Here is a 17741-nt window from a genome sequence, read left to right as displayed (position 1 = left end):
TGAAGCACATAAGTGTTGCAAATTAGTTATGTCAATTCCGGATTTTGATACAAACTTTTTAGTCCCATGATGTAATTTGGGCTGGCTGGCCAGAGCTCTTCCCCTGTAGAAAGAATACATTGTAATAGTTTTGTCTGTGTGAGTGATGAGTGTACTTATTCTTATAAATAAGATGTTTTGTGCAAACTTTTCACATAAATCTGGGACAGCTGAAGTATAATGGAAGGAAAATGTCAAATATGGCAAAGGATTTTTTCCCCAAATTAACCTCCATGAATGTCTTAAGAGCAGAGGGAACATCTAATGAAAGGACCTTTATGCAGATGCAGATCATGACATTCCATTCATAAAACTAGAGAGAAGCAACATGATGTAGCTGAAGACTGGAGGGGGAGGAGGGGAAAAAAAAATTCGGATTATGGCAAAATCTCCAGGACATCTTGAGTAAGACCACAAAAATTTGTATTACCCAGGCTGCACATCAAGGCTTTCTAAAGTCTGATTCTGAAAGCCTAACCTTTTCTGAGGGCTGCAGTTTCTCATCTGGAGGAGCATTCTCCATGAAGATAATGTTTATATCAGAGCAATTACCTCGATTACGTGCAGTGACAGACAGGCAGTGATTGGCATTGCACAAGTAAACAAGCTGCAAGTCAGGGCAGATGTGAGCAACCACAGATGGGAGAGAAGAAAAACCATTATTCATCTCTTAAAGAGGAGCAGAGATTCTCCAACAGGACCAGACAGACCAAGAACTAAAAGCAGAAGTTCTGCAAAGCAATGCCTCTCTCTTGGAGTCTGCCATCCTCAGGATTAAATCTGATTGAAGAACATTTATCTGACATCTTGCCACATGATGGGAGGATGAGAAGATACTCCTAATGAATTAATAGTTAGTGAATATTTTGTTCATATTGAGTTAAGCACAGGTTTGTCTTATCCACACACAGAAGGGAAGGTGGCAGAGACAAAGCAAAGTAAGAGATATGCTCAAGTTATCTACAGGAGAAAACCATTGCTCAGTGAACCACATCAGCTCAGAAAGGAAAAAAAGGCTCAGCAATATAGATGTTAAAGGGATGTCAGAAGAGCCTGGCAGTGCAGGAGTACACTCAGGAGACTGCAGACCAGATGCTCCAGATTAAAACTGCTCACCAGTCACAGCTTAGAGCAGCACTCCAAAGGAGGATCAAAATGCCTCACACTCCTTTTGTGACCACCACCTGCAGGGCTGCAGCCAGGCAAGGGGAGGGCTGCAAAGCCCCAGCACCTGAGGGATGCTGTCCTGTTCCCAGACTGCTCCAACAGGCTCCTGTGGCACTGTGAGAAGGCTCTGAGAGCTCTGAGATGGAAACCACATGCGAGCACACCCCCCTGGGAAGAGCCCCATGTGCAAGGCAGCGGGCAGACCACCAACTAACTACATGTGTCAAGTGCTCAGGGGGTGTCTGGCTTGTTTGGGAACCACACAGGAGGGGGGCAGAGAGGTTCCCACCCTCTGGAAAGAGCCTGGCACATGACATGTGTGTGTTTGCTGAGAGGGAAGGATCCCACTCCAGGGACGTGCTGGAGAAGCTGCCTGACAAGACAAAGTGGCTTCTCTTTGCTTTCTGTCCCACACTTTATCTCATCTGATAGTGAAGCAAACCAGGCATGGATTCTGTGAACTGGAAAATTGCTAGGGGATCCTAGTTTGTGCCCTTCCTTGCCTAAACTGATCAAGGTAAATATTTCTGAGGTAGAGAAATACCCCACTAACACTGACATTCTCCTGTGCCAGCAATCATTGCAAGGTAAAGGATGAATTAGAAGAGAGTAGCAGCTCTGCTGCTGCCACCACATCCACACCAGAGAGAGGCTTGAGGTCCTTTCTTTCTGTTTCCCTTGTCCTCATTTTGCTTGGGTGCTCTGTCCATGAAATACTTTTTACAGATACCTTCCCTCCATTCAGTTTCTTTCTCCCTTTCCACTCTCACAGTCACCCTTTAGCATCAATCAAATCCCCCCACCCTGGGACAGAACATCACCCTCCATGTGTTACCTCTGCAGCAGAGGTGGCAGCTGGCACCAGGACTGCCCAGATCTCATCCCCAAGACTCCTCTAAAGTTGTTTATAAACTTGTCAAGCTCTGTGACACACAGCAAAAGTGCTCCAGGAAGGCAGGGACAGCTCTCAGTGAAGGCCCAATAAAGATACTCAGAAATTTGGCCTCTGGCTGTGGTTTCAAGTCTTGGGTTATGCCACAGACTTCCACAAAACTTGGGCCAATCCTCAGATCTCACATACTGAGATGCTTTTGAAAATCCAGCTTCTAACCCTCCCAGATGCAAGGAAGAACTGCTTTTCTGCTGCACAAGGCTTTCCACTGATAAATTCCCCAATTCTAGGGAGAATTCAGAAGAGAGAGGGTTAATGCACCTTTTGGACAGTTTTGCAGACATTTTTTTCCTTTTATTCCTGTCCCCCTTGAAATCCTGCAGCCACATCTCAGAAGAAAACTGTAATATAATTTTTATCTATTGTGTTTTTAAACTGTTACTCTGGGGAGACTTCAGTAACAAAAAATACAGCTTTTCTGCCTGTTCTCTTTTGCTTTGCTGGACCAAGATATATTTTCATTGCTTGAAAAAAGGTATATGAATCTCTCAAATTTGCTGCATTTACATTAGGCCACAAAGTTGCAAAATATTATAGGCAATAACAAAGTAGAAATCAGAATTTTTACTCTTGCAGAATACAGATAAACAACTATCATAATAAACACAGCCTACACAAATATAAATCCTGTATTAGTTTGTTTGTTTCTTTTGGTTGTCCTTCTGTTGCAGAATTATTTCTGCAGTGCTAGGAGGCTTCAGCAATATAAAATATTTGTTTAGAATACAATTTAACCAAGCCTAAAATCTCCATTGTAATTATATAACGTAATTTGATCATTTTAATGCAGGGTCTCTCACTCATTAAAATTTAAATTCATGTGCAGACATCCCTAGACTAAAATCCTATTGTGTCTCCAATACAAGGAATTAAGTTCTCAAACTGTCTTTTCACTTTAGGAAGGGCATCCTGAGATACTATGTTATGTGGAGGAGGAAAAAGACATAAAAAAAAATAAGTAAAAATTATAATTACTCTAAGGATCAGAGAAGCAGAAAGATGAGAATGCAGACAATCTCTAAAAAAAGGAAAAACTAAAAACAACAGCACCACATCAGCTGACACATCAATGGTGACAATCTGGCTTTCAACACAGCTACCTGGATTATCCCAGCTGCAAAGGTGAACTAATGCTTTGTCACATCAAGACTTCAAATTAATCAGCAAGTCATTAATTATTCTTCTTAATTAATCAAGAAGGCAAGCAGCTGTAAGGCAGATGCCAAATGGTCCCACCAAAACCCTCAGCTACAACCTCCATTCTCTTTGGCTGGAATCATCCACTGGGTGAAGTGCAGGCAGGGAATGACATTTGGGACACAGGTTCACGACTTTTAAAGACTCTCATGAAACAGACTCAGTTTTGACCTATTACTTAAAGCAGTGTCTGGTCTCCAGGATTAAAAACAACTGAACTAACCCAGTGTACAGCACTAAAGCTTTGTGGAACATGCTGTGGAACAACTGCAGGACTCTAACTTAAGAGTTACATAAATGTGGAAAACCATGTTGGCCATGAACTCCCTGAAAAGTATAATTCTTAAAGACAAAACAAGTGTGAAATCTCCCCTGAGGGAAAGGCAGCAAGCAGCTGGGCAGTGCAGATGAGTGGCCAAAGTACCAGCACTGGAGCCCTGTTGGTCTGGGCCAGCTCAGAGCTGAGGTTAGCTACCAGGTCTGACCAATCTCATGGTCCCACCTCAGAGAACAGAGGTGTCTCAGAGCTGAAGCAGATGTGGTGTGGTACCACTGAATGGCTTTAATGAGAGCTGCTCCTTCCTTGGTCTGAACAGATAAAACCAGAGCCAAGGTGCCAGCCATGAGCTGGTCTTGTTGGGTGCAGTTTGTAGAGCATTTCTGGCTTTGAAGCATCTCCCCTTTTCTCATCAATCCCTTGAAAAAAATGTAAATATAGAATTTTTGTATGGTTTGGGTTTTTTTGGGGAGGGATTTTGTTTCATGTTTAACTAAAGGTTAAAGAATTCAGTATTTAGAGAAGAGAGTGATGAAGGACAGAAGAGGGAAAAGAAGTGCAGGCTTAGCTTCCCTTATTTTAAAGAAGTTTGCTCCTTTTGGTTTATCACACAGCTAGTAAAAAGCTGCAGAGCTTGAGGAACTGCAGAGTCTCATGGATTCCATTCTCCATTTCTCCCCAAACTAACAATTTGCTTATATCTCCATATGCAATTCGTGATTCTCACATTTAGAAGTGACATCCCATTCAACTCCAAGCTGTCCCATAAAATTAAACATCAATTAGCAAATCAGTCTAAAGAGAATTTCCCAGAAACATTAAAAGACTTCATTTGACCTTTCCAAAAAAAATAATTTCCCTTTTCAAACAGCAAATTTTGCTTTTAATCTCTATGTTTTATGTTACCACAAAGAAGTTTCCATGACATACTTACAACTAGAAATGAAAAGCACTGGATGAAGGCTCATATGACCTAGTTTAATATTAAAGCACTCACATCCTTCCAACCCTGCCACTGTGTAATGAAGACCTAGACTAAAAAACCAATGTACAAAGTGTTTCTTCTTCGAACTGCTAAGTCTGTGTTTTCCTCTCAAGTCTCCAGCTGAGCTCTATTAACACCAATGTTCAGCCACTGAATTTCACTCCAAACATCACCAGCTTTCATCTGCCTCCAGAAGACCCACCAAAGCTGTGCCTATGTATTATTATTTCAACGAGCAAAGGATTAGTATTGACTGATTATTGGCTGCCCAGCAATGCCAGAAACTTCTGAAGAGTGGTCTTTGGAATGTCTTGTGTTTTAGAAAGATTAAATATCAAACCCTAATTTATTAATTCATGTATACATTTTTACAGGAGCCCATGAGAAGAAGCCTGACTGCCAGCCACAGTTTAATTCACTCTGATAACACAGAGACTATAAATCTTAAGTAGCAGCTCAACATGTGAGGCATTTGATGTGTCTGGGAACCTGCTGCATGAAAGAAATTAGCTGGTAGAAAAAGAAGCAAAATGCCTATTCCCATGGGAAGAGTCTGCAGGACTGGTAATAGATCATTTGTTCATTTGGAAGACACTTGTTCCTCTAGTAAAACAGCAACTAATATTTTGGCTTTCCAGTGCTCAGACAGGAAATATGGTGCTAAGGGCCAATAGGCAGAGCAAGTCATGGTGCTAATTACACGGTCAGTAAACATTTGCTCTCCCATGTTTCCTAAAGGCCTGAATGATTCCTGGTTGGGACTCAGCAGTGGGACCAGCCACCTTCTTCCCCTCTGAGGCAAATGCTGAGGAGATGTATCACATTTTAGAGGATATCCAGGTTAAACACCCCTGCTTTCACAGGATGATCCTGTCACCTGGAAAAGGTTGAGTGCTGCCACATTTGGAGGGGAAATGAGATTTTTGAAGTATCTGAGGAGCAAGGTTCTGAAATTGCCCCTTAATAGATGGCAAACACCCAAATTAAAACAGCCTCATAAATGTACAAATGGGATGTAGAGCAGGTCACTTACTGAGAATTTTTTTTTTTTTTGTGGACTTGAACCATATATGTCATATTTCTCACATGTAAAATCATTCAAGATTAACAACCTGATAACAAAAGAGGGTGTGATATGGAAAACCTCTACTGACCTACAAAAACACAGCAAAAAAAAGCAGATTTTATTTTAAGGCACGAAGGTCTGCTTGCTTGCTGTAATTTTGGGGGTTTATTTTACCTGGTCAGACTTTGAAGTTCTGACTAACACAATATTTTTTATTGGGCCACATCATCATTGCTGACTTTCTGCCCAGCAAAGATCCAGTCCAGGAGTTGGCCACAAACTGAACAACATTCTAGGTATCTGACCTTTCCCCAAAGTGGGTTTTATGGTAAACAGAGAGATCCACTCACAGATTCCCAGTAAATTATCTTTACATGCTCTCCATGGAAGAAAGCTACTTCCCATCCACACAGCATTCAAATTCCTGACTGGTACTCACTGGATGAGGATGAGCAAATCATAAGATGCAGTTGTGTCAACATCAAAGGAAAAACAAACATTCGAGTGTTTTGAAAACACTTCAGAGTGAGTTCCTGTTTCCCATGTGCCCTGAGTGCAGCTTCACCCCCACAAATTTTAAGTTAAACAGCTCCCCAATAACATTCTGAGCAGTGTAATTGCAGGCAAAGTGCTTTACTTCCACCCACTGCTTCCCATGCTCCCAACACGTGCCACCAACCATTTCCATTCTGATGTTCAGTTGCTTTCCATTCCAAAGGAGGACTTTATTTTGTTCTTTGTTTTTGTTTTGTAATTTAAAAAAATAACAGCTGAAGTCTCAAAATGGGGACAACAATATGTTAGATCTTGGCCTGATAAGGGCTGTCAAACCACTCCCACTCTGGATGATGTGAGGAATTACCCAGCTCCATGTAATTTCTCTTTCACATCTCTACTCAGCTCTTCCTCAGAACTAATGTTCCCAAAGAGGGTTCAAATACCACCCCCAAATCCAGCCATATGCTGGTGGTGCCCAAAAATGGGCAGCAAACCCCTGAACTAGAGGCTGCTTCTGAAAGCAGCTGTGAACCAGTCCAAGGCACTGAATCCATTGGCATTTTCCACACCAGGCTTGGACAGAGGGTGCTGTGCCCATTACACACTTTAACAACTCTTGCCTCCTGCTACTTGAAACACTATTTAGCCAAGGTGAAGTCTGAATGCTATGAGAGAAAATAGGACATATTTTCCTGGGGTTTTCCTTTGTAAGAATTCAGCTGGATATGACAGTAATTATTTAAGTGATATTTTTAGCCTTATTTGCAACCCTTGGGATTTGATGCATTTTTTAAAAATTCCTTTCCCATTGCAGCAGGTTGGTTTACTGATCTCACAAGCAGCACACTTGAATGATTTTACTTTCATTTTTTCACTTTTCCCATTGAAATGCCCCTGTGAGGCATTGCAGCCAGCTCCTCTGCACAGCAATTGAAGGACACCACAAATGACAGTGCATTAATAAAGAGGCAGAAAGCAGCACAGTTTCCCCATTACTCTGTCATCAGAGATATCTGCTCTAGGTTGTGCTGGGAGCATTAGCCCATGTAGCCTGATATGAGTTCAGGAGGCTGGAATTCAAAACACTAACCAGCTGTGGGAACCCGGGAAGAAGGCTGTCACACTAAATGGTATCCAGATTAGAGCTGTGAGAATTTGGGAAAGCCCGTCTAGCAAGCATGATCTCTCGGGGGGGAGGGGGGGAGAGAAACAGTTCCCAAGTTGTTAGACTCCTAAGCCTAAAGGAAACTAGGTCTGTCTCTCTAGATACTGACACTGCAAGGTTTGACTGGAGCTAAATTTGTATCAGTGGATATTTTCCCAGGGGAAGAAATACAGCAAGTAATTCTGCAGAATTAAAATACAGATAACTACCTCGAAGATGGCTTTTTCTCCACTGTGCACATGACTCCCTAAAGGATCTCACTGTGGCAGAACTGATGGGAATCACAGTCCAAGACATGGACCCTCTGTATCATCTTGTACATGAGGGAGTACGTGACAAGTCTGACAAGTTTGATTCAAAATCCCTACCAACAAAATTCAAGAGATGACTACACAGTCAGATATGAAAGGAAGACAGAGAATGCAAGGAATTAATTACTTATCTACCCTGCAACTGATATTCCACGTGGCTGGTGGAAAAGGGGGGCAGGAAATATATGTCTGTTCCCAGCTCTGATGCCACAGGTGATGTAAGATGGAGAAATTTCTTTGCAACCAAGCAGTGCAAAACCTTTTTAAAGGTATTTATTTTCCAAGCCTTGCTAAGGTATGACAGACCTGAGGACCAAGTCCCAAACTGATATATGCTGCCCCTTGATAACAGTCTTTCAAAATTCTCTAAGAAGGTAGGAAAAGTGAGAAATCTCTAGATAGGACTTGGATGCTGCCACACTAACTCAGTTCTCCAAGCACAGCAGCCACACTGGCAGGACAGTTTCAGGAGAGGAGGGGGTGCTCACTGAGCTGTGGGCACATCCATCAGTGGCAGTGAAAAGTGATGCCCTTCAGGTGCTGGCTGTTGGAGGAATCCATCACGGGGGGAAGAGCCCTGTTCAAAGGCAGGGATGCCTCAGGAAGTGATCTTGTTCTGCACAGCCAGTCAGTGACCCTCAACACAGGAGCCACACAGATGGTCAGACCCCTGTGAGACTCCAGGAGCATGGCACACAGCCTGATTAATGTCACACCTGTAAGGCCTGTGGGAGTGACTAATGACACGTGTCTGCTGAAATCCCCCTCTGCAGCTTCCCCCCTTGCATTGCACACAAGTCTGTTTATCTGCTCAACTTTGCTCCAGACTCAGAGGAGGGAAAAAAAAAAATTCCACAAGTGGTTCTCTTCTGTCAACATGTTAATTGGTCTGACTATGAAAGAAAACAATCACAGGGACAACAGGAAAAAAAAAATAAACAAACAAAAGGGACAAGACACAAATTCTCTACTATGTATAGCACTGAGGCAGCAAACCAAGTGAAGACAAGAGCATGACTTTCTTCCTCTTTGTTAATTAGGGTGATTGGCAGCAGTCAGGAAAATGTTGATGCTCTTTTGTCTTCCAATACATTTTGTTTCTTCTGCAGCAACGTGAATGAAAACAGCCATGATACAAAAAAATTTTGTTGTAGCCCACACATTCCCAACTCCATCTTCCTAAATAGGGAAGTCCACACTCACTTGCAGAGATCATGTTTTTACTTCCATCCCTATTGAAACCTTTGCTTGGGATACCTGCCTCAAATGTTTTTTATCTGCTTCCTAGGTGCTATAGCACCAGATCCCAAATGCTTCCATATCTTGCATGTTCATAAAACATGGGAACCCCCAGACCAACCCAGGGCACCTCTCCAAGAAGCCAAGAACTAGAGATGCTGTTTTTTTTCCTGAAGTTTCTTTCCCTTCTAGGTAAAAACAACAATTTCCTGCAGAAACCCATCTGTCAATCTTCACTGATGCAAAACCTTCCCCATCTCCCAGCACAGACATGGACTGCAGAAGGGTGTGCAGGATTAGGCTGGAAGAGATTTAACCTGAGGCAAGCTGATGTGACTCATGAAAGGAGACATCAATTACTGAGCATGGCAGACAGATTAAGGGAGAAGTGGAAACTGTTTCTTTTCAGTAACTCGTTTAAGCTGTGTTTGATTTAAGAGGTCCTTGACAAGAAATGCACTTAAGGGTTTTAATACTCCAGCCATTCCAAGCTGCAAGTGAATAAACCCAAAGGGCAAAGCACCTTGACCCCTAAACAGCAATCAGCCAAAAACCAGTCAAGATATAATATGTCCAGCACAACATCCTTTCCCAGATTTTAGCTGGAGTACTACAAAGATTCAGGCTGTCATGATAAAAAATGGCCAAGCAACTCTTCTGGCTTGCTCTGAGTCTGCTGCAATGATTAGCAGCAAAGTGACACAGTCAAGACAAGTTCACCTTTCAATCTGAAATCCTGATTTTAGATGCTTTTCCGTATTTATTACAGCAGCCTGCAGAAGCTTCAGGCATCCATGAGGACCCCTTAAGCTCAATATTGAATACAAGAAGTTTTTAGGAGTCTGTAGAGAGCACGCAGAGACTTTCTGCCAGATTTGAGAGACAGGAAGAGTCTTCCAAGCTGAATAGATAAGTGGATGGGAATCATTGACACTTGAAAGGCTCCATCCTGCCTCTGTCCCTCAGCTTCAATACATCTAGAAAGATTCACTGGTTCTGCATTTCCCCAGAATGCTTCAAGTGAGGTCTAAGAGAAACTGAAAATTGCAGCTACACTCTAACAACACGAGGATGCCTCTGCCTGAAAATATTCACATACATCAAAGAGGGGCCTGACCAGTGTTTAAATAAGTCACTTGAATTTTTTAGTCACTATTACACAAGGGGCTTTTATTTGTACTGCTGCTTTTGATATTTATTTACTTATTAGCAAATAATTTTCATCTGTTGAACATTTGCATCTTATATGAGAAACATCAAAAGCTTCAGACCTTTGATGGCATTTATCCCCATCAGTGCACAGCAAATTAGAGTGAGGAGAAAGAAAAATCCTAACACAAGGCATTCAAAGCAAACCAGCATGGAAGGCAGAAATGCATCTAGCTCCAAGCAATTATATCTTAATGAATAAACATTGTTCTCCACTGCTACCTCATGCCAAGAGATACCCACAATGCAGCCAGCACAAGCTTAATTCTTTCCATTCCTCCTCCTTGCAGCAGCATTGTCATTTTTGTCACAGCCTGAGCTCTGCAACTCTGAGCTGTGGGTACCCAACACTGATGGGAGCCCCAAAACACCCCAAAAAGCAAAATTCTATATAATGGGAAGGAGAAAATCTCGAATACAAGATGTGTAAGTGTGAGACACTCACTGTTTAGTTTGTAACATCCATCAAGCCATGTGTAAACAGGGCCAAATTCAAAGTATTGAGATGTTATGAGAGGGGTAAGGGCAGAGTAGGGGTGAGGGAGGCAATTAAAGTTTGCATTAAATATAAAAGTACAAGATTTTGTACCTTAAGTACCTCCAGAAGTTATGTTAATGGAAATTCAAATATTGATATTTACCTCCAGTGTGATACCTGAAAATGAGAAATTCTCAATTGGCAGTGACCACAGCTTCTCTTTTTATAAACTGACCCAAAAATAAATCAATGAACTCACTAATCCTGTCTTGCACATACCTTTGCTGTTTATCAATTCAATGCATGTGTTACTAGAAGCCTTTGGGAGCAGCTTGAAGCTTGTCTCTGGAGTTCCCCTGGTGACTCTGGCAGGTGGAATGCATTAGCTAAGTCTTCACCTGTGTTAGGCAAGGAAACAGGAATTATTTCAATTAAACAAATGTGACTTTCTCCTGTAAGAGCATCATAAGCTTCAGAGTGCCCTCAATTTCTCAGGGCAAACACAACTTTTTATTGTGCTAAACCAAGCCTTTATTTTATCAGTTACACTGTGGAAGCTGCTCTGTAAGATGAGTAGGAAATATTCTTTTCTTTTCCAGTTAAGGATTGGTAAGCATCACTTGGTTGCAATGTGTAGGTAGATGAATTGAGGGATATATACACAGCATTCAGACTCAGGACTGAACACTACAGGACCAGAGTGTGGAAAAGGGCAACCACTTTACTCTGAAGCAAAGAAAAAACACGAGTCTCTAACCCAGGATTTCCTTCATGCTCTGCCCAAGCAGCAGCAGCTCCACACACCACTCTTCAGTGAGGTCAAGAGCACAGCTCCAAGCTTGCCCTCCAGTAAAATAAGTAAAAATATAGTGTCAAAGTCTCCCAGGATGTTTAAATCCTTGGCAGAGATCACATAACCATGCACAGCAGCACAGCAAAGAGTTTGCACTGGTATGAGAGTTCTGTGCCCACATAAGTGACAGCAATGGTTGTGTAATCCAAACTCTCTTCTCTCAGATCCTGTCATTTCTTTACCCACATGTTCAACAACAAACAGATTGAATAGGTGGTGGAAGGTTGGGAAAAAAAAAAACAAAAAAACAACAAACCCACCAGACAAACTGAAAGGTTGGGATTTTTTTTCAGCTCGTTAATGTTCATTAAAAATTAGAGTCAATAAAAATGATGAGGTTGCCTTTAGCATTGATCTAATAATTTGAGTGAAATATTTATAACTGCAGTTTCAACAGAACCTCCTAAAGCTGTGTTTTGCACAGGTTTGTGCTAAATTAACAGTAGGATGAATGTTTAAGAGCAGTATCCTAAAACCACTCATGTAGAAATTAACCTATGGATTGAACATCTCTTTCAGTTGACAATTAATGTAATAATGGAAAGAGAAAGAGGAAGCATGAATGCCAAGGGATGGGAAATGGAAGGCCTGATTTCTTTTGCAAAATTAACTCTTGGGGCTGAAATAAAATTCAACCTGTTGGCTTAAATTTTGCTTTTTTTCCTATTGAAATACCTTTTTAATCAGCTCAACATGTTAGATGTGTCTCAAACTGGACCTTGCACCTTGGGGGCAGACACCACTGTTGGTGTCTTGTACTACCAAGAATATTGCATGCACCCCAGTCTTTCTCTGTTTTTAATCCAAACATATCATAGTATAGAGAAACAACACTAACAGATAGTGCCAAGCCCTAATAAACAATGTCTAAAATATTTTTCTAACTAGCAAGTAGTGAGGTGTCCAAAACTGAAGTCAGCACAAAGCCCTTTCACCACAGGACAGGGCAGGAATGCAGAGGAGGTGGGAGCAATGTGCAGAGCTGTATCTTGGAGCAGACACGTTTGCAAGGGAATATAATCTCATAGCAACATTTTTCTCTGGTGAAGCACTCATTTTTAAGCACATATTTAAATCCAATCAACATTTAAAAGCATTAGAGAGCATGCTGAAATGTTTTACTAAGCTGGGCTCGAGAAATAACTCACTTCCATAAGTTACTCTGATACTGGGATATTATACAAACTGGAGTTGTCCACGCATCCCTGCTTCCAGAAGATGAGGAAAGGCTGAAAGAACTGGAATTGTTCAGCCTGAAAAAGAGAAGGGTTTGGGGTGAAGTAAATGCAGCTTTCCAGTGCCTGAAGGGAACCTACAAGGAAGGTGGAGAGGGACTACTCACAAGGACAAGGGATGATGGCTTTAAATTGACAGAGGTTGAGTTTAGATTGGATATCAGGAAGAAATGTTTTACTCTGAGAGTGGTGAGACACAGGAAAGGGTTCTTCAGAGCAGCTGTGGCTGCCTCATCCCTGGAAATGTTTAAAGCCCAGCTGGATGGAGCTTGGAGCAACCTGGTCTAGTGGAAGGTGTCCCTGCTCCAAGAATTCTTCCTGCAGTTCCAACTACTAATCAGGATAGCTGTGCCACTGCATCACTTTATCTTTAGGGGAGACAAAAAGCAAGGAAAAACTCCAAAGCAGAGAGCAGAATCTTTCTGTTTTGCAGGCTGAGGAGTGGAGGGAAGGCAGGGAGGGATTTGTGCCTTGGCAGCCTGGCTGTGAGTCACTCTGCCTCCCGGGGCTGCTCCTTGGGTGGTACAGCCTGCACACCATGTCTTGCTCACAGGATGAGCCTCAAGTCACCATCCAGCTCTTTGGGAAGGAAACAAACACAGATTTTACATACTCTTGGTCATACAGCCTGTGTGATGTTATCTGACGTGTAATTACCCAGGGGGAATTTTCTAAAGCTCAGACTGTTTGCTTCCAAAGGGATCCCAGTGGAAAGCATTTCTACTTCCACATTTCCCCACTTTGAATATCTTCTTTTGCTTCACTTTTCCAGGTCCTCTTATAATTGATACCACCTACTCAGCAAGTTTCAATGCAGTCAATACTGACTGACCACAGCCACAGAGCAGCTCTACGCTCAGGCCAATTATTTTCAACAATATATAGATTAGATTACACACACACTGCCAGAAAAAACCATCTACCTCAGATTTAAATCATTAAGAATGGCCCTCTGGAGACAATAATCTCTCCTCAATGTGAAGGCTACAGACAAATGTCAGAATTCTGTCTGGCCCAGGAATGTTTCCTCATAACAAGGCTGGTTTGTGCAATCAATGAGGCTGACAAAATCTCCAATGCACTCTCAGGGCCTGATCCAAGGCACAGGGAAGTTTATGGTAACACTCCCATTGACTAGAGCTCTGTGGGAAACCTTTTTTTATCCCTGACCCATGAGAGTTTTTGAGAATTTGAAAGCTCTTTCCCATCATGACCAAGAGAGAAAAATTGAAATCTCAAATTTTTGCAGCCTGAGTATCTACTTGCATCACTCCCACAAAAGAGACAAGATTTAAAATAAAAACCTGATTAAAATATTTTGTCCAACAGTGTAGGGAAACAACTAAATTTTGAACTTAAAGATCACTTTCAAAATCAAAGGCTTTGCATTAAGAAATTGGCGGGTTTTTTAACAAAAACTTCAAAAACTTGTTGAACAATTCCAACATTCTCTCCTGAACTGTAGAGCAGGTCTTTCCTGCATGAGTGAGTTCACCTGGGATGTTTTGCTCTTTAAAAATAGAAATCCCTTGTACACAGGGACTCTATTCATCTTCCTAACAAGCATAATTTATGTTCCAGCCACTGGAGAGGGACGGTCTCCCCTTGCACTCCAAGAGGTGGAAGCCATTTGATTGCAAGGAGAATAAAAATTCCTCACAGGTAATTGCAAAATGTAAACACCACATCTCTCATTTTAAATCAATTACTCTTCCTTCTGCAAGGTGCTAACTGCCAAATCATCTGTCTGGAAGCAGCACTTTCCAGCCCCAAAGGTCTTGAACCCCTGTGAGGAAAACCCCACATTCATGTTACAGCCAAAGCCACTGGATGGAGCTGTTAGAAACAGTCTCAGGAGCTCCAGCAGTGACTCATGTTCAGTCTTTAGGAAATCTGCACTGATATAATTTTTAAGACATTTCCAATGGGAAAGGTCTTGTGAGCAGTGAGGAAGGTTTCTCTTGGTTTACAATATTAGCACAGAGTTCTTGCTCAGCAGGGAACAGGCAGAGGGACACCCTACAAGGATGGACACCCTGAGAGACGACTGAGATACTTTACAGAATATGAGCAAGCTACACTGAGAACACACAAACACACACCTGCATCCACAAACCAATTTCATTTCTTTCAATATGGATTGATTAGCATTCAAAAAGATAAACAGAACAGGACAAGGCCCACTCCAGCTGGAGAGGAGAGAAGGAATGGAGGAAAAGATATCTCTTGACCTATTGTAGGCCTAAAAAGAAACTTGCAGAAAAACTGGAATTTAAATTAAAAAGTCCTGATAGCCAATGCTAAGGCATTCTCCTGTGCATTAAGCAGTTCCTGCCAAGATTTGACTCATTGCAACCCATCATTCTTAAGGACAGTAGTTTCCCAGACAAAGCATCACTGGTGATAGCAACATAGAGCTGAAATTCATTATTTTTTCATATATATATATATATGTATGTATGTATGTATAGCTAGAGAAAAACACTGGAGCTAATAATAAACCAGGTGACAGCACCTGCAAACAAATGGTCCTCCATGGGAACTCCTGAATGGACATTTTCCAGCCTCTGACTCCAAGGGCCATGTGAACAGTCTTGATTTCAGAACTTTTCACACATGACAGAGACAGCAGAGCCCCCAGGGCTCCAGCTGAGTGTCCAAAGAGGAGCAGGCCACATTCAGCAGCACCCTGGAGCAGCACAGAGTGTGCTGTGTGGCAGCAGCCATGTGCAGTGGCATGTGCCACTCGCTGGGCAGTGAACCCCAGCGCTCCTCCCGTGCCGCTGACCGGCACAACCAGCACGGTAAGTCCAGCTTTGTATTTTTCATAATATCTTCAAAATGAGTGCCTGTGTCAGCTCAGTGAGCAATCTGCCCAGATATCTGCCCCTCATATCTCTGAGCTGTCAGGAAATTCAGGAGAGCAGTCAGTTCCCTCACTCCTAGTTAGAGCCCAAGGCCGGTTTCGCAGACACTCCTTTAACCTCCCACTTTAAAGCTCCTGCTGAGTGGGCCATGTTTTCCATCACCAGCCACCTTTCCTTAGCTATCTCAGCTCCCTCAGCAGGCAAATCCAGCAGCTTTCCCAGCACAGGAGCCCTCTTGCAATGCTTCCTGGACAAAGTAGCTCTTGAGGTCTGGGACTCCCCAGCCCCTTATTCTCGCATCCTTGCACCTATTCACGCTTTCAATTCACCCCTCCCTTGCCCAATCACCATCCAAATGCAAAGCCTCATCTGTTGCCTGAAAGGTTTTCAGATGGTGCAGCAGATGGAAAAAAAAAAAGCTTAATTTGTCTCCAGTTTGTTGTATTGGTGCTATGCATCACACTTGCTGTTAAAATGAGAAACGGGGGAGGCAAAACATGTGCTCATCTTGCTCCTTCGTGGGTTGTGGGGTCCTGCAGAGCAAAGGAAATATTGTGCCTCTCCTGAGAATAACTGCATAAAGCCAGCTTGAAGATTCCAGGGAGCAGGATGGGTCCAGCTAAAATAGTTAGACAGCAAGCAAAAAGCACAAAGAGCTGGCAGACTCGTGAGAGGAGCAGGAACTTGCCTATAGGAAGTACATTTTAAAAGAGCTTCATTTGACAGGAAAGATGTTTTAAAATAAGAGCTTCATTTGTGGATAGTGTGGAACACTCTAAGATTTCATAGGGACTGCAATTAGCTATAACCTCAAAAATCACCAATAATTTATAGACAAAAATACTGAAGGGCACAAAGCAAATTAATGTCGTAGTGGGGGAATAATTGAGTTATACTGAATCCCTCTTGGAAGCTGTGAGCTTCCCACACCTGAGTGTTTTCTTGTCATTTTTTAACAGAAGCACACCCTAAACAAGTTGAGCTTTTTGGCATATTCTAGCACATGTGTAACTAAAAAGTGTCACAGTTCTGCCTCAAGAGTAATGCACAATGACATTACAGATTGGCTGGATAGATTATACAATAAACCAGAGTCAAAAAGCCACCAAGGGGTCTGTCCTGCAAGAGACAGAGAGAGAGAGAAAGTTAATATATATAAACATACCTTATTCAGCAGGTTATCAGCTGTTCAAAGTATTCCTGAAAGAAGCACTTCCCTTAATGGATATTCTCAGCTTTGTTCTGTAAAACAGACATGGTTTTATTCTCAACCTGCATATCCCCATGCATAGAAGATGACTGAATTTTTAAAGACAATGGATAATAAGTCTATCCATCTCCTTTTTAATTAAACTTGGAAATTAGATGCCTGTTTCATCATTGGTATTCTTGATTTTTTGGGTTTATTCTGGATTTGGCAGGGTAGAGCTTGGTTGCAAACTGAAATAACTATATTGTACTACTGTGGAGAGAATTTCCACACTGCCATCAGAGCTTTATGAATATGTACATACATACAGCTGTTCATGCCACCAAGAGCATGGAAAAACTTTGCATCCAACTTTGGAAAGCTTTTTTTTTCCCCCATGGAAGTGGGAAGTTAAACTTTCAAGCTTTGAAAGGCCCTTTTATTCTTTCTTTCTGTGTCCATGTTGGGACTAAGGAGAAAAGGATAAAGGGTGACAAGAATAAAAAAAAGAAAAGGAGAAAAAAAATCAGGAAGGGAGCAAAGTTTGAAATCAGAACTCAGAAGTTCTGTCAGATATTTTTCCAGGTGTAACAAATTCTTTCCTGAGCTTCTTTAAAAAGGAAAAGTATTCTGATATCTCTTTATTTTGAAAATTTCTCTAGTCTGAACTTGTGCTATTAGTACTGTTATGCTTGTTACAATGCAATCCATCATCAAAGACTCAACACTATTAATTTATTTACATAAAAACATCCAAATATCCACATATAAAAATATGTGCTATAATAAAAGGCATCTTTTTAGGATTAAAGTGCATCTGGTATGTGAGCACTGCATCATTTATGCCTAAGTAATGTGTGTTCTTGGTTTCTAGCAATTCTGAAAATGCCAGAGGACAGGAAGATTCTCCATAAAACACATCAGTTCTGTATGAAAAATAAAAAGTGTCAGTGAGAGCATTCCTCATCCCTGAGATAAAAGGGCAATTTGTTTTCTCTGCTCTTTCCTCAGACT

General features: G+C 41.8%; 1 long non-coding RNA gene across 1 annotated transcript in view; it reads right to left on the bottom strand.

The window, feature by feature from the left end:
- The window catches only part of LOC130251921 (uncharacterized), a 95379-nt gene extending 78608 nt beyond the window's left edge, over positions 1–16771 (bottom strand). Inside the window, exons 1-2 of the long non-coding RNA XR_008840256.1 lie at positions 16704–16771; positions 10863–10981 (exon numbers count right to left, since the gene is read on the bottom strand). This is a non-coding gene — a long non-coding RNA (uncharacterized LOC130251921). The remainder of the gene's footprint in view (positions 1–10862; positions 10982–16703) is intronic.
- Positions 16772–17741: the final 970 nt, after the last annotated feature.

The sequence above is a fragment of the Oenanthe melanoleuca genome, chromosome 3, assembly GCF_029582105.1.
Source record: "Oenanthe melanoleuca isolate GR-GAL-2019-014 chromosome 3, OMel1.0, whole genome shotgun sequence".
In the NCBI taxonomy this organism is placed as follows: Eukaryota; Metazoa; Chordata; class Aves; order Passeriformes; family Muscicapidae; genus Oenanthe; species Oenanthe melanoleuca.
This window is presented reverse-complemented; position numbering and strand designations above follow the sequence as displayed.